Source organism: Stegostoma tigrinum, chromosome 6, assembly GCF_030684315.1.
Source record: "Stegostoma tigrinum isolate sSteTig4 chromosome 6, sSteTig4.hap1, whole genome shotgun sequence".
Classification (NCBI taxonomy): domain Eukaryota; kingdom Metazoa; phylum Chordata; class Chondrichthyes; order Orectolobiformes; family Stegostomatidae; genus Stegostoma; species Stegostoma tigrinum.
Genome location: NC_081359.1, coordinates 57159169 through 57177576, shown reverse-complemented (window position 1 = coordinate 57177576; position 18408 = coordinate 57159169). Strand labels below are relative to the sequence as shown.

The window sequence follows — 18408 nt, the reverse complement described above, 5'->3', positions numbered from 1 at the left end:
AGTCCAGGGTCCGCTCTGTGGAGCAGGACGAGACGTGCTCGCGTTTCTTCTTTCAGAAGGTGCACAAAGAGAGCTCTGTGCTTAGCCGGCTGAAGGAGGACGACGGCTCGGTGACGTCGTCTCGGCCCGACATTTTGAGGGTCAGCAGATCCTTCTATGCCGGACTGTACGACACGAAGCCCACGGACAGCACGGCCTCCGAGTCGTTCCTGTCGTCTATCACGGAGGTCTTAGACGACGGCACGAGGGAGTGGCTGGACCGGCCGATATCCCTGGACGAGCTGACCAGAGCCCTCATGTCCTTGCAGAGGAATAGGACTCCCGGAAGTGATGGCTTACCGGTCGAGCTGTATTCTGCTCTGTGGGGCCTGGTCGGCCAAGACCTGCTGGAGGTGTACGATAGTGCGCTTCGGGCAGGGGAAATGTGCAAGTCCATGAGGAAGGGCATCATCACCCTCATTTACAAGAGGAAGGGGGAGAGGGAAGAAATTAAGAATTGGCGTCCCATTTCACTTTTGAACGTGGACTACAAAATCCTGGCCAAGGTCATTGCCAACCGGGTCAGGACTGTCCTGGAGTCGGTGATTCACCCTGACCAAACCTGTGCTGTGCCGGGCAGGAAGATCGCTGAGAGCCTCGCGCTCATCAGGGATACGATCGCCTACGTACAGGACAGGCGGGTGGACACGTGCCTCGTCAGCCTGGACCAGGAGAAGGCCTTCGACAGGGTCTCTCATGCTTACATGAGGGACGTCCTCTCCAAATTGGGGTTCGGGGAGGGCATCCGCAATTGGATCCGGCTGCTCTACGCCAACATCGTTAGCGCAGTCTCGATCAACGGGTGGGAATCAGACAGTTTTCCTGTTAGATCTGGAGTCAGGCAGGGCTGCCCGCTCTCTCCTGCCTTGTTCGTGTGCTGTGTGGAGCCCTTCGCCGCCTCCATCAAGAAGGACGTGAGCCTGAAGGGCGTGACTATCCCAGGCAGCGGAGGCCTTCAGGTCAAGACCTCCCTGTACATGGATGATGTCGCCGTCTTCTGCACCGATCGTCGGTCGGTGAGTAGGCTGTTGGACATCTGCGGCCAGTTTGAACTGGCCTCGGGTGCCAAAGTCAATAGGGGTAAGAGCGAGGTCATGTTCTTCGGGAACTGGGACGACCGCTCCTTCATCCCCTTCACCGTCAGGACAGACTACCTGAAGGTGCTGGGTGTTTGGTTTGGTGGAGCTGGGGCATGCACTAAGACTTGGGAGGAGCGTATCTCCAAATTTAAGCAGAAGCTGGGCAGGTGGACGCTCCGGTCCCTCTCCATCGCGGGTAAGAACCTGGTTGTCAGGTGCGAGGGGCTTTCGGTGCTGTTGTATGTGGCGCAAGCCTGGCCTATTACCTGGACCTGCGCCGCTGCGGTCACCCGGGCCATCTTCCACTTCATTTGGGGGTCGAGGATGGACCGGGTCCGCAGAGATACCATGTACAAAGACCTGGGAAATGGGGGAAAGGGCGTGCCGAACGCCACCCTCACCCTGACGGCTACCTTTGTGTGTGGCTGCATCAAGCTGTGCGTAGATCCTCAGTACGCAAACACCAAGTGTCACTACTTACTGAGGTTCTACCTGTTCCCGGTGTTGCGAAGGATGGGCCTGGCCTCGTTGCCGCGGAACGCTCCGAGTAGTTGGACCGTTCCGTACCACCTGTCCTTCGTGGAGAAATTTTTGAAAGGAAACACCTTTGACCACAAGGCCGTCAGGCAGTGGTCAGCACGTAGTATCCTCAGGACCCTTCGGGAAAAGGAGAGGGTGGATCCCGTCGTGTGGTTCCCCACGCAGACTGCCAAAGTCGTTTGGCGGAATGCCTCATCGCCAGAACTTTCAAACAAGCACAAGGACATTGCTTGGCTGGCGGTGAGAGGGGCTCTGCCAGTGAGATCCTTTATGCATGCCCGGAATCTCTGCACCACCGCACGCTGCCCTCGAGGTGGCTGCGGGGGGGACGAGACTGTCGATCACCTCCTACTGGAGTGTGCCTATGCGCAGGAGGTCTGGAGGGGGATGCAGTGGTATTTGTCGAGGTTCGTCCCCAGCAGCTCCGTGACGCGGGACTCCGTGCTCTACGGGCTGTTTCCGGGGACGCACACCGAGACCAACATCAACTGCGCCTGGAGGACCATCAATGCGGTGAAAGACGCTCTTTGGTCTGCCCGCAACTTGCTGGTCTGCCAGCTGAAAGAACTGACCCCGACCGAGTGTTGCAGACTGGCGCACTCCAAGGTCCAGGGCTACGTGCTGAGGGACGCGCTAAAGCTTGGGGCAGCCGCCGCCAAAGCGCAGTGTGGAAAGACCACCGTATGAGCCCCCTCGTCCAGAAAAGGGAAAAGAACCCTATCTGGTAACTGGGCCCAGCTGGCGCCTTCCCCAACTGGTCAGGGGGCCAACTGGGACTGTGCGGGGTGACGACTGCCGGGGCGGTTTCTTTGCTTTGTTTCTTTTTTCTCTGTTTTGTCTTTTTTTCCCTTTAGTTGGTGTACGTACCCCCGGGTAACCCGGAGTGGCTTGCATGACTGGGTAGGTGTATAAATGTTTTATTTTTTGTACATTCTATGAATAAAGTATATTTTTTCAAATAAAAAAAAAAGGTGATGAAACGTCTGAAAACTAACCTTCCAGCTCAGCGAGCAAACTTACATCCTGAACCTCAAACTGAGCTACAAATCTTCTCAAAACTCAAAGCAAAGTTTTAAACATTTTTTGCCCGAAGGATTAATTATATGTTTTATAGCTGACATCTTTTTAAAAAAAAGCCTTTAAATACACTGTTTCAAAAACATTTGGTGGAACGATACTCAATATTTTAACGTCACCATTTCCTAGCCTTTCTTGAAAAAAATGCAAAATGTAAAGGACAACTAATGATGTAATTGACCTTCTTTTGACAGTTACTGAGAATCAATGCTGACACCTTTTTCTTAATGATAATGTTCTCTCACTTTTCAAAATGACAATTCTTAATGTTGTTTACTTCTCTCTGCAATCTCCTCCACTAAATGGATAATGCTGTACTTGATTACTTGGCAGGTACTGTACTCAGTGATAAACCACTTATCACAAACAACAGGATTATGTAAATGCTAATAAGACCCAAGGAGTTAATTCACAATTGTTAAATGATTTCTTTCAACTATAATTGTTCTCGACTCAAATTGCAATCATTAGTATGCTCATCATTAATAATAAAGGGACATAAATAGATTCAAAAGAGAAGCAATGTTCAATTTGCCCACAATAAGTTTGCAGTTTCATTCTTCACAGAATATACAATATACAAGACCAATATTAAACTACCAAAGGGATAAATCCTACCCATCAGCCTCAAGTCGTGGTGATGTAGTCTCTTTTTTTTATTTCTTTCTGATTGCAACCTAAATGCCAGGAAATGGCATTAGTCAGAGCACAGCACTCTTGCAGGGGTGTTGGGGCGCATAGTGGGGTGGGTGATTCAAGCCTGATGTTATCTTGACTATTAATTACACGAACACTCAACTTATCCTTATCTACCTCACTATTTACGGAGTCTGTAAGCTTTATTCCTATGTGCAGTTGTTATATTTCTATTTAATAATTATGGTATGTTACTGCAACAAAGGAGCACAGCAGCAAAAGTAGGGGCCAATTTCTCCCTTGAGCATTTCCTTTATTCAATGAGGGCATGGCTAATATTCATCTAACCCCATAAAGCTGTCTTTGTGTTCATATCTTCAGTTAACAGAAGTCTCACAATCTCAGATAACAAGGTGTAGAGCTGGATGAACACTGCAGGCCAAGCGGCATCCGAGGAGCCGGAAAGCTCACGTTTCGGGCCTAGACCCTTCTTCTGAAATCTCAGACTAAGTTAAGAATTGATTTAGTTGCTATTGCTATTTGCCAAAATGAGATCCAAGTTTCTACATTCTTGCATGTAGAAGTGCTTACGACTTTCATTCTTGAAAGGTTTCAAGAATGAAATGATTCAAGATTTTAGTCAGTAGGACTTAGTTCTAGGTAGAACTAACAATCAGAAGTAGTTTCTCCTTAATTCCCCTTTCTGATCCCCTCGATATCTTGAAAACTTCAATTAAATGCATCATAACAATTCCAAAGAATGTAGCTGTGTCTGTAGAATCTCTCCTTGCAACTTAACCCTCAGAATTCAGGAAAAATTCTAGCAGATCTATGTTGCTCTCCCTCCAAGGTTAATGTGTATTTCTACAGTTGCAATGCCCAGAATTGCAGGACTGAAAATGTGGTCTAATTCAGACTTTTTGCAGCTACAGCATAACTCCTTTCACCTTGTATTCAGGTCTTCTTAATAGAAAGACCAGCATTCAATTTGCTTTTTGTATTTCTTTTTGAATCTCATCCATAACAAATTAATAACCTAAGGAACATACACAACAACTACATTCAGCTTCACACATTTTAAAAATAATCTTTTCTATACTTTGAGGTCCAATATGGATGAAGGCACATTTTCCATTCCATTCAATTAATTGTCAATATCTTTGTGATTTTATATCAGCTAAGTGGCTTTCTATTCCACAATATTACTAATAAATACAGTAAATCAAGGAAGGCTCAGCAAAAATTCTTGAGGTACATTACTCATCATATCGTGCCACTATAATACCTATTTTCTTTTCTCACTGTCTCTTGTTATTCAGCCACTTCTTTTAAACTAGGTCGACAATCTGCCTTCAATTCACTGACTTTCAATGTTAGCTAAGTCCCTTATGAGTTGTTATCTAGTGCTCTGGAGCCTGTCTAAATAACATCCAGTTCCCTGCCTGCTACTTCAGCCGGTTCTTCAAAAAGTAATTCAGATTTGTTGGGCATGACCTTCCCTTTACAAATCAATGCTGGCTTTCTTTGATTAGCTGAAAGTGTTCAAGAAATTCAGTCAGTGCATGCTCAACAATAAACTGCTGATTTCCTGAAAAAAGCTGTTTGACTAACTTGTTCAAAATTCCCTGGTTTCTCCCTCTCAATTTTCTTTATTCATGGAGTGATGTGCACAATTTCCTAATCCATAGCAATTATTCCTAAATTTGCAGAATTTTGGGAGATTATAGTTAGGGCATCTTAAAAGTTTTTACCAATCTTTCAAACAGCTATTTTGTTTAAATTCACATAGGAGTCCTCAGCCCTGTAGTCCCTGAGATGTTCAGCATGTTGTCCTCTTCCTCCACAGTAATTATTGATGCAGGGAATTGAACAGGTTCACTGTTTCCTTATTTTCAATGACAGTTTCACCATTATTAACTTAAAATGCCTAGACTGGTCCTGACCACCTTATTTTTCTAACACAATGGTAAACATCTTATTGATTTTGATATTCCTTCCATGTTTCTTTTCATCTCTTTATTTCCAGCTCTTACTTAATTGTCTTGTCAGCCTTTGCTTTCTATCTCACCACTTGCCAGGACTTGAGGTTTATGTTGCACTTTTGATAAGATTTTCTTTTAGCTTTATGCTGACATTTACCTTTGCAGATGTCCATGGCATTTTTTTTTCGCAAGTAGACATCTTACCCCTTGGGGTATAAACTTGTTCCACATTTTTTTTTTGCATTACACTTACTAACCTTCTATCATTTTAGCCAAGAACAAATGTCCTCGTGGTAGGCACTGTCACATCCCATTTAAGTCAGTTTCCCTAAATCTAGAATCGTAAAGCTGTTTCTCTTATCTGCCTTTGAAACAGCATATTGAGGTGACATGGTGGCTCAGTGGGTAGTACTACTGCCTCACAGTGCCAGGGACATGGGTTTGATTGCATCCTTGGGTAACTGTCTGTGTGAACTTTGCACATTCTCCCCTTGCGTGTATGGGTTTTCTCCGGTTGCTCCAATTTCCTGTCACAGCCCATAGATCTATAGGTTAGGTGGATTGGCTATGCAAAATTGCTCTTGGTGTCCAGGGAGGTGCAGCCTAGATGGATTATCCATGGGAAATGCAGGGCTAGAGGGGCATATTAGGATGTTTGATCTGGATGGAATGCTCTTCAGAAGGGCAGTGTGGACTCAATGAGTCAAATGGTTTGCTACTACACTAAGGATTCTATGAATACATGATTGTCATTAGATTAATATTCACATATGCTTAGTTTATTAACAAAATCTGACTAAATCTAATACAACATGTCCTTTTGTTGGTTTTAGCAGTATTGTCGCAGCCTGCACTCCTAAATCCGTTAAAAACATTGCAGGTTTTCTGACAGCTGTGAGTCTGCTTGCCCCAAACTATTTAAAAATTGAAATGCCTCATTAAAGTCACTCTTCTTTCGTTACACACATGTCTAAGCCCTACATTTGTCTATTCCAGTTATTATCAGGGGCCCTATGTACAATTGACATGATACTAAATCCCTCTTTATTTCTTAAATCTAGCCATACGTCTACACTTTTGTCTTCAAAATAGGTAATGTGGATCAGAAAATTTGCAATCTTGGTAGGAAGGGGCAAAAAAAAGACCCATCCATGGCATAAGATGCTCCTCCACAAACCCTTTACATCATCCATGCTAAGATTTGTTATTTCGTATCCAGTAAGCTACTCTATAGAACTATTCAGTCCGATAAAGAAAATAGAACGTGTTGAAAAGCCTTTAAAGAAACATAACTTAATTCATAACTTTCAACATACTTTGAAATCAATCTCCTTTTTGCCTCAGGCCAATAAACATATCAGTAATTGAAATCCTTTGTGTGTAAGTAGCAAAAGGTTCAAATAGAATGACAGAGTCATAGCGATATACAGCACGGAAACAGACTCTTTGGTCTAACTCGTCCATGCCGGCCAGATACCCTTAATAAATCCAGTCCCATTTGCAGGCATTTGGTCCATGACCCTCTAAACCTTTCCTATTCATTTACCACCTCGATGCCTTGTAAATGCTATAATTGGACCAGCCTCCACCACTTCCTCTGGCAGCTCATTCTAAACACGCACCACCCTCTACGTGAAAAAGTTGGCGTTTAGGTCCCTTTTAAATCTTTTCCTTCTCACCTTAAACCAATGCCTTCTTGTTTTGGACTCCCCATGCCTGGGGGAAAAGACCTTGCCTATTTATTCTATCCATGCCCTCATGATTTTATCAACCTATATCAGGTCACCCCTCCAGTACTCTGGGTAAAATTGCCCGAGTCTATTCAGCCTCTCCCTAAAGCTCGAGCCCTCCAACCCAGGCAATCTCCTTGTAAATCTTTTCTGAAGTCTTTCAAGTTTCACAACATCCTTCCCATAGCAGGGAGACCAGATTGCACATTATATTCCAAAAGTGGTGTAAGATGACTTCCCGACTCCTATACTCAATGCACTGACTAATAAAGGCAATCATATCAAATGCCTTCTTCTCTATTCTGTTTATCTGCGACTCCAATTTCAAGGAACAATGAAACTACACTCCAAGGTTTCTTTGTTCAGCGACAATTCCCAGGGCCTACAATTAAGAGTATAAGTCCTGCCAGATTTACCTTTCCAAAATGCTTGAATCCACTTGATTATGCAATTAGGAACATAGATCAGAGAGCCAAAGCTATCAGATGGACAATGTTTCCCCTGGGGATTAGTTGTTTCAGCACTCAAATACCTGTCTGGGATGTTAGTGAAGCTTCATTATGCATTCCTTCTGAGCATCCAGATATTCATTTGAGCACTGAAATAGCTGTTAAGTTCCGTAAATTCCTTTCATACTTAAAAAAATAATGGGTTGCCTACGTAATTGACAGTGATGAAGTCTGCTCTAACTACTACGATGGTTATCAGGGCCAGGCTTGTCACTGGTTGGAGACATACCTCGCACAAAGGAAGATTGTTGTGGTTTTGGAGGTCAGTCATCTCAGCTTCAGAACATCTCTGTAGGAGTTTTCCAGAATGGTACCCTAGACCCAACCATCTTCAACTGTTTCATCAATGACATGCCCTCCAGCATAAGTTCGGAAGTGGGATGTTCGCCAATGATTGCACAACATTCAACACCATTTGCAATGCTTCGGATACTGAAGCAGCCTATGTTCAAAGGCAGCAAGACCTTGATAATATCTGGACTTGGACTTATAAGTGGCAGGTAACTTTGTGCCAAATTTATTCTAGGCTATGACCATCTCCAGTAAGAGACAAACTGACAACTGCTATTCAAAGGTGTTACCATCATCAAATTCCCTACCATCATCAACATTCTGAAGGTAACCATTGACCAGATACTCACTGGACTCACCACATAAGCACAGTAGCTACAAGAGCAGGTCAGGGGCTGGGAATACTGTGGTGAGTAACACATGCCCTGACACACTAAATCCTGTCCACCATCTACAAGGCACAAGTCAGGAATTATAGAATGCTTCCCACTTGCCTGAATGAGTGCAACTGCAACAACACTCAAGAAGCTTGACATCATCTAGGACAACACAGTCCACTTGCATGGCATCTCATCCATAAGTATCCATTCCCTCCACAACTGATGCTTGTAACCGCAATGTGTAATGTCCACAAGAGGCACCGCAGAAAATCACCAAAGATCATTAGACAACACCTTCCAAACTCATGACAACTTCCCTCTCTAAGGCCAAAGACTGCAAATACATAGGAACTCCACAATCTGCAAGTTTGTCTCCAAGTCATTCACGATCCTGACTTGGAAACATAATGCCGTTCTTTGCCGGGTCAAAACCCAGAATTCCCTCCTTAAGTGCATTGTGGGTCTACCTACAGAATGTGGATTTCAATAAAGCAAGAATGCGGCTCACCGCCATCTTCTCAAGGACGGCTAGGGATGGGCAATAAATGCTGGCCACCAGTGATTCCCCCATGTGAATAATAAAAATAAATGTTTATTAACATTACTGTAAGGTCTATTCTATTATTGTACATTTGACTGTTTGAAGCAACCAATAATTATCCCAGCAGAAGATCATAAGCTCACTATTTGACTGAAAGCTCAAAGAAATTATTAAAGGACTGCCCATCTTTGATGTGGCCTTTTCAAGAGTTCATGGAATGTGTATGCTGCTGGCTAAGCAAGCATTTATTGCCAATCCCTAATTACCATGGACAAAGTAGCAATAAAAGGATGAAAAGTTGGTGAGCTGTAATCATGATTGCTGAACTCCTCAGGGTGTGGAGATAGCTACTGTGTTGCTGACAAGGGAGTAAAGGATTCTGACCCAGAACTATGAAGGAAAAGGAACATAACTGCTATCAGAATGGTGCGTGACATGGAGGCTAACTTCTGGAGGTGGTGTTCCCATGCACCTGCTGCTTTTGCCTTCTTAGGTGGTACTGGTAGAGAGTTTGGAAGGTGCACTTGGAGGAACTTTAGTACCCACAGTCCATTTTGTAGATGATAGAGTGTTGCCATTGTGTGGGTGATAGAGAAAAGTCTAATTCTGTGCATAGGGATTAAGTACTTGAGGGGATTTACAAGTTTAAAATTGGCTTTCATGACTGGGTGTGTAATTACTAATAAAGTGAGGCTGTAATAGATTTTTGAACTTTATTTTGTTTCATCTCAAAGTTGGTTCTGAGATCTGCCCGCAGTGGGTGGTGGTTGAGTTGGCATGAAGGCTTCTGACTGCAGCAGAATATTAAGCAATCCACTGTTGCTAGGTCTATTTTTGCCCCCTTATCCTCACTTGCCTCTGCTAGTGGTGTTTCCTTGTGTCTTCTAGTCACTGTAGTTGCACTCCAACACCAACTACCTTAACCAAATAGAGCCATCCTCACCTGTTGGCTCCTGATTGGTCCTAGCACTTTATCACTCCACTCTCAATTCATATCCCTAATTGGATAGGAAATAGGGAGAAAGCTGTTAATTGACTGTATCCCACAAACATTTTGCCCCAATGAGCTCAACTGACACCTAAGGCAATGCTGAAAATCCAAAACCTTGGTAATCAGGTGAAGAATTCTGCATATGGAATCCAACCACAATTTTTACCTTACCATAGAATGTCTCCAACTCTGTGAATATCCAGCCCATTAGGCCTAATACATATAAAGCCCCACCTGAGGCACAGGGTTGATAAAATCCTAAGGAATCTCAGGTCCACTGAATTTACAAACGGTTTGTTCGAAGTATTTGGAGACTATGATAAAACATTTTAGTGCTCAGAATAGTCTGATAACTTACTTGCCAAATTATAACCCTGGAACATGCCCCCATGCATTTCCATACAGCATGTCATTTCCTGCTGTTAAGTTTGATGATACTACAACTCTTATAGTTATGCCAATCTGGCAAATGGCAATTGACAATCAATCAGTAAAGAACAGTCAGAATGCAGCTGCGCAGCAAATGAACAGCACTTTTCACATAAAAAGGGAAACGATGGAGAAAGCGCAGCTGCTATTCTAAATTTGCAGTCACATTGGAGCTGCAGTGTGCTCCAGGGCTTCTAGTTTGAGATATAGTCCAGTGCATATCCGACCACTAGTTTGTAACTACTATGGATGTAACTGCTGTAAATGCAGATAATAGTGTGACAGACTGAAAAGTACCAAGGAAATCCCAGGCAGTTGTTACAGAAGTGGAAGCTTCATGTCATGATTAGATTAGATTAGATTAGATTAGATTAGATTAGATACCCTACAGTGTGGAAACAGGCCCTTCGGCCCAACAAGTCCACACCACCCCTTGGAGCATCCCCCTATAACCCACACGGTCCTGAACACTACGGGCAATTTAGCATGGCCGATCCACCTAACCTGCACATCTTTGGACTGTGGGAGGAAACCAGAGCACCCGGAGGAAACTGACACAGACACGGGGAGAATGTGCAAACTCTGCACAGACAGTTACCCGAGGCTGGAATTGAACCCCCGTCCCTGGCGCTGTGAGGCTGCAGTGCTAACAACTGAGCCATTGCGCCGCCCTGTGTCTTCAACTCATTTCTTCTCACTTTGCCTGAAATTGTGTCCTTTTTATTTTATGCCTTGAGAGATCTATCCTTGCATTTGTCAATTGGAAGGACAAAGACGTTTCCTACTTGACAAATGTGGTCTGTGATGGTAGTGCCATGAGATGCACATGCAGTTTCCTACTCTGATTTTAGCCTCTCTTTGGCTAGCTGATTAAACTGACTCCCAAGATTACATTGTGATGCTAATACAACAGGGAATGAATGAATGCTATTTGATTTATTGGGCTCCATCTTGCCATTAGTATCATCATAGACTCTTAACTTCTTTGACCTTCTATAGGGATATATCATCATGGATAAGTGCTTCCATGAAAGGCAAATCACATGTTGCTCTTGCAAATCAACAATTAAATAAAAACTACAGGTCATTTTAGTGATTGGAAGAAGGACTATGGATCTCATTGATAATGAGATCCTTGATTGGGGTTGTTTTCCTGTGCCAATCAGGGAGCCTGGGCTAACAGATATAAACAGGAGATTCAGAGAGCCTCCATATTCCAGGGACTGCCTCTGAGCTGGCTGCTCAGAACTCATGTGCAGTGCACTTGTCAATAAAGGATGACTTGATGATGGGATACCAGCCTCTGTGTAGTTAATTCAGTTAGCAACTTAGCATTATAACATACTCAACCCATGCTTATGGCACTCCAGAGATAATATTACCAGCCTTCATTGCTGCAGAAATTAATTGGTGAATGCATAGCACATACACTGATAAACCTGTTCCCAGAACCATTTTAAGCACATTGAGAGTTTATTATTTAATTTTGCTGAATAGCTATTGCACAGAGCAACTAGACAGAAACCAAGCAATAACTTTGTTATTATCCTTTGTCCAGTTCCATATTTGTTAGCTTTGTAGTCATCATCTCCTGTCTGGAAACTACAGTTGAGGTATAATAATTTAAATTCTTCCAAGATATTCAGACACTTTTTGACAGCAGATTTTAAGTGAAGTTACTGATACATATTTTCATTAAGGGCTATGGTTTCACCAATTTTGTCCCCAAACAACAGCAGCAGCATAAGAGAGCCACTTAATTCTGTGCAGCGACTGGTTTTTCCAATGCTGCTGATCAAATCTATGTCATTGTTCCATTTAATGGTAATTTTAACAAGGGTTTAAAATGCATTAGCTTCTGAGGATGTATAACAATGTGCATGTGTTATAGATGTTGTAGATGTCATGCACTTTGCTTTCAGCACAGGCACCATGAATTGTTGTTGGCCTATCACTATGATGTTATTCTTTTAACTATCTTCAAGTGATATGTCAAAGGTGTGGCTCTTTTTCTTGCCCAAAAGAGCCTTCCTAAAGGCATTAATTAGTGTACAGGAGATAATTAATACTAAATAAGAACAAAAAGGACTGTGGATGCTGTAAATCAGGAGCAAAAACAGAATTTGCAGGAAAAGGTCAGCTGGTCTGGCAACATCTGTGAAGAAAATATCAGAATTAATGTTTCGTGTCCAGTGACCTTTCCTCAGAACTGAAGGCAGCAGGGAAAACGTTGATTTATATGAGGAAACTAGGGAGGGGAATGGGTAGGGAATAAACGATAGAATAGAACCCGAAGAGAGAGAAGGTCCGTTGGATAGACAAAGGAGTTGAACACAATCTGGTTAGGAGGGTGAATAGCTGTTAATGGGGACTGTTAGTGACTAACAATAGGTAGTGTGTAATAGCAGGCTATGTGGTAACAAGGCCTGGTGTGTGGGGTGGGGTCTAGGACATGAGAGAGTTTAGGCCCTAAAACTATAGAACTCGATATTGCATCTGGAGGACTGCAATGTCCCCAAACAGAAAATGAGGTGTCGTTCTTCCAGCTTACATTGAAATTCACTGGAACACTGCACAAAGCCAGAGGCAAAGCCATTGGCCAGGGAACAGGGTGGTGTGTTAATGTGGCAGGCAATGGGAAGCTGAGGGTCTTTTTTGTGAGCAGAACGTGGATGTTCTGCAAAACGGTTACCCAGTCTACACTTCATTTCCCCAATGTAGAGGAAACCACATTGCAAGCAACGAATGCAGTAGGCTAGATTCTGGGAAGTGTCTGGGAGCTATGTGTGGGCCCTTAGATAATGGGGAGGGAAGAGGTAAATGGACAGCTGTTACACCTTCACTGGTTGCAGGGGAAGGTGCTGTATGGTTTTGGGTTGGTGTTGGGGGTGAAGGAAGTGTGTACCAGGATGTCCCAGAGGGAACAGTCCTGCAGAAGGCAGACAGGGGAGTGGAGTGGAACATGTGTCTGGTGGTGGCGGCATCTTGCTGGAGATGATGGAAACGGTGTTTGATGATCTTCTGGATGTGGATGGTAGGTAAGGGCAAGGGTAACCCTATCACTGTTGTAGGAGGGAAGAGAAAGGATGAAGGCCAAAGTGTGGGAGATGGGTCTGACCTGGTTGACGGCCCTGTCAACAAAGGACCTGGGGAATCCTCGGTTGGGGAAGAAGATGGACATTGTGGAGGTTCCCTTGTTGAAGTTGGTCTCATCTAAACATATGCGATGGAGATAGAGGAACTGGGAGAATGGGATGGAGTCTTTACAGGAAGTGGCGTGCGAGGGTGTAGAGCCCAAATAGCTGTGGGAGTCCTGGGTTTGTAGTGGATATTAGTGGCCAGTCTATCCCCACAAATGGAAACTGAGATGTCGAGAAAGGGAAGGGAGGAGTCAGCAATAGACAAGGTGAAAGTGAGGGCAGGGTAGAAATTGGAAGCAAAATCAATAAACTTTTCCACTTCTGGACAAGAGAGGGAAGCAGCACCGATGATATCATTGATATATCAGAGAAAGAATTGTGGGTGGGGTCCAGAATAGGACTGGAACAAGAAATGCTCCATGTAGCTTACAAAAAAACAGCCATAACTGGGGCCTATACAGGTACCCGTGGCCACCCACCTTGCCTGAAGATAACAAAAGCAGTTAAAAGAGAAGTTGCTGAGGGTGAGGATAAGCTTGGCAAAGCTAATTAGTACAATGGGCATCTGACATTTCCTCTTTGCAAAATTCACACTTATGCTCTTTGCTGCAACATTGCCCAACAGATTGTTCAATAGACTTTTAGTTTGCTCTCTAAGTAACATGACATAAAGAAAGCCCCAGACTATTCAGGCTCTCTCTATAACTCAAACTCTCCAGTCTCAACAACATTCCTGTCAATCTTTTCTGCTTTCTCTCCAGGTTAACAGCATCCTTCGTATAGAAGGGCAACCAGAATGCTCTGTAGTATTCTAAAAGTGGCCTCACCAGTGTTCTATACAAACACATGACCTCCTAACTCCTGTACTCAATGCTCTGACCAACGAAGGTAAGTGTGTCAAATGCCCCCTTCACCACCATGACTACCTGTGAATCCCTTTTCAAGGAAAAATGCACCCACACCCCTAGGTCTCTTTGTCAACATTCCCCAGTTTCCTACCTTTAAGTGTATCAGTCCTGCCCTTGTTGGCCTTACAAAATGCAGCATCTGACACTTATCTACATTAAACTCCACCTGCCACTCCTCAGCCCATTGGCCCATTTGATCAAGGTTCCATTGTACTTTGAGACAATCTTCTTCACTGCCCATTGCACCACTGTTTTCATATCATCTGCAACCTTACTAACCATGACTCCTATATTCGCTTTTAAATTATTTATAAAAATAATAAAAAGCAATGGACTCAGTACCAATCCTTACGGCACAATGTTGGTCACAAGCTTTAATCTCAAGTCATTGATGAATCAGCAGAAAATGGTTGGGCTGATGAGCCTACATTGAGTAACGCCTGCAGAAGTGTCCTGGAGCTGATTTATTGACCCCCAACCGTCACAACCATCATTATTTGCTCTCGGCTTGTTTCCAGTCATTGGCGAGACTTCCCCTGAATCCCATTCACTCCAGTTTTTCTAGGGCTTCTCAATGCACACAGCAAAAAATTAGGAAGGCTGCTCCCCAACCACTAGAATTTAATTGATCAAAGCCATGGTTTACCTGGCAGTCTTGCCACAAAGTGGTTATTACTCTCAGTGCTAGCATAAAACAGGCACAACCAGGAAATGGCCATTAATTGGCCAGTGACTGTTTGTAATGAGCCACCCATTTCTAGTCTGCAGGCACCTCAATCACTGTCATTCCTGCTACTGGCAACATCCCAGGTCAGAAAAAGACAACAGAAGCACTCTTCGCAATGTCTAAGCGAGCAATGATATTTTGAATCAAGACTAGCCAGAGTGTCTCTACACAAAATGGCAGGTCCTCTTAGATGTTCAGCAACATAAAATTAAAGCAATTAGGCTTAATCAACAAAGACCATCTGACAATATATTGAAGAATGTGACAAACACTTCAATTGTAATAGCAATCACTAAGAATAATATGGCTGCAAATCAGGTGGGCTGCCCTATCTCCTGCACAAACGTTAGATATTGCATGATAATGGAGGGATAGCAGTCTGGCATCATTTTGCCAGTTTCTGTTCGTGTGGAAAGTACCAGCTATGGAATTCAGAGGCCTACTCAACAACTTGAAGTAACCAATTATCAAGCTTGTTAAAGACCAAGCTGTGTACAATTTCTTTTTGCCCATCAGGCAGATGTGAAAAAAATTGGAAACTCTTTATGCCAGACTTGAATTGACAGCATAGTGGCAGAAGAAAATAGCTGCCACAACACCAATGAGGCAGCAGAGACTGATGAAGGAAGCATGTCTGCATGTTTTGTAACTTCATTTATTCACTGTTTTGAGCCACTCATGATTTATCAGATACTGAAAGAAATGACACTTTTAAGTTGGTAGTTGTAACTAACTTGCTGCTCATAACATAATCCACTGTCTGCCTGATGCCTTCACCTACACACCAGACTGAGTGCAGACACCCTTCTTCTCAGCGAAACAGTCACCATTCTGTTGGGCAAATGCTGACTGGTTGTCCAATGCTTGATTTGATGTGGAGAGAAATAGAATGTGAACTACACAATTTTCATTCTATCATATTCACCCTGTCAAAACTGCACAATCTAGACCTCTTTTGCATCATAAATAAAAGTCAAAAGATTTAAAAACAAGTTTATTTTAAACTTCTGTTTATTTATTCACATGAAGAGTGCAATTGTTGATTTTTTGTATACTACACATTAACAGACTTGCACTTTCTAAATATGTAACCTCATTTTAAAACAAATCAGTCAATTCTTTCATTCAAAACTTCTAATGCCAACAATGTTTTAGGTTTCTCAATTTTGTTGGGCATGTTCTGAGTACTGCTCTCCTCCCTATGGCGGTGGTAAAAAATGAGATTATTTCCAATTTACATGACAGCCCATGACTGCAGTTCCATGCTATGACCACAGGATGGCATTATGGGTCAGATTTATCAATCTTCATCCAAATTATTTTAATCACCATTTTTCCCACTATCACAATGCAAAAACGTAACACTTAAAAAGCAAGGAAATGATCATTTTTAATGCATTTTATGTTGTGTGAAGCCGTTATTAAAGTGTTAACTTGAAGGTCGGAACTGTTTCCACAGCTTAGCAGAGGGTGAAATTAGTAAAATAATTGGATTATATTATTTGGAAACGAATAGTCGTCATACGAAAGCTACATTTTGAGTGTACAACACACGTCCAACCAATATGACTGATATTTGACCCTGCATTGACTCGGCAGCCACCTATCACTTTGAGCTATTCTGAATATCCAATATACAATATGTGATTGAAAGGCAGAAGGGTACATCTATACAGCTGCCTTGTTTTCTTTCCAAAAGAGTGCAATAAAGTAGAGATTTAATACATATTTCAGACAATTAATGAATTTCTAAAATAAAAAAAGAGAAAATGCTAGAAGTGCTCAACAAGGCATGACAAGGAGATATGAACCATCATCAAAAGCCAGAAGTGGCAATGGAGCTGTTCTTTTAATGCTATCTATCTGAGATCGCATGGCAGCTTGTGAAGTTTATTAAAGTATTTCACAACATTTTTATCAGTTGTGTAAGTAAATAATATTGTGAAATTATATTTTCTTGAGATTAATGCATTAATTACCTATTCAGTAATGTTTAATCTATATTGTTTTTAGCTCATTTGATCTACATTTATTTTAATTTGTTGGAATGATAAAATGTTTGTTGGTCAAAGGTAATTGTAATGAAACATTCAAAGGAGTATTAGCTCTCTCTATAGGAGATGTGAATTGCACATCTGAATGCAGAGTGAAGAAACAGAAAAGAAAACTGACAAAATGTTCGAGAGTTCAAAAACGGACATTAAAATCTTCACCTCAAGAAATCAGGTGTGTCACATTGTGTGCACTAATTTCCTGTTTTTCATTTCAGTGCAGCAATCTTTATGAGAACCAGGCACCTACAAGCAGAACCTGAAGTTTCCATTTCACAAAACCATTTCATAACCAGCACTGCAAGATAATGTTTCGTGGCTGTTGGGTTCTTACACTGAAATGTAAGGATGGAAGGACATGGTTTAAGATGTGCAAAAGAGGCTTTTCTTCAAGCAGAGGAATTAAATAATGATTTATTGGCAGAACTCTACTTCCAATGGCACGAAAACTTTGGTTATATAACATACAATTAGAAAATGCCTCATACCTTAGAGTTCCTAATGGAGACATAACATAGTTGACCTTGGTAAGCCTCCATATTGCATCGAATAAAGACATAATGAGGCTTCATTGTATTGGATGTGAGGGCTCAGGAGTTCCTTCAAGTTACTTCCCCAAAAGTGATCTGCTCACAGATCTCAAAGGGAGATTGCTGTAGCAGGAATCCTGATCATCACAATTCAAGGATCCTGACATCTGAGACTATCTACAGTCAAGCGGATGGTAGCCTGTGAGAGATGAGCAATGCTTGTCCATTAAAATTTCAAAGATTCATAGAATCCCCACAGTGCGGAAGCATGTCATTTGGCCCATCAGTCTACATTGACTCTTCAAAGAGGATCCCACCCAGACCCACTCCTGTATCCCTGTAACCTTTCTAACCAACATAACCTACACATCCCTGGGCTCTATGGCCAATTTAGCATGGCCAATCCACCTAGCCTGCTCGTCTTTGGACAGTGGGAGGAAACCGGAGCACCTGGAGGAAATGGAGAGAATGTGAAACTCCACACAGTCACCTGAGGCTGGAATCAAACCCGGGTCCCTGATGCTATGAGACAGCAGCACTAACCACTGAGCGATATGAACCCTTAATTTCTTTCATCCATCCAAAAAGACTGCTAATTTCTCACATGGCTGTGACTTTATGATCCGACAGCAAAATATGTATGATAGCAGACATTTAAAGAGTAAGAGCGTCCTCCGCTGAGCACAGGCATGAGCTCCCATAGTACTCTGACTGGTCAGAGACCTGACGCATTGCTTCCTTGACTGACTGCAGAAATGTGTCAGCCATGCACTCACTAGGTTGTACTCCTAAGTCTAATTCTAAAAAAGTACCCACCAAGTTGAAAGT

General features: G+C 42.8%; 1 long non-coding RNA gene across 1 annotated transcript in view; it reads left to right on the top strand.

Moving 5' to 3' along the window:
• The window catches only part of LOC132209789 (uncharacterized), a 47970-nt gene extending 30598 nt beyond the window's left edge, over positions 1–17372 (top strand). Inside the window, exons 2-3 of the long non-coding RNA XR_009445876.1 lie at positions 14126–14252; positions 17269–17372. This is a non-coding gene — a long non-coding RNA (uncharacterized LOC132209789). The remainder of the gene's footprint in view (positions 1–14125; positions 14253–17268) is intronic.
• Positions 17373–18408: the final 1036 nt, after the last annotated feature.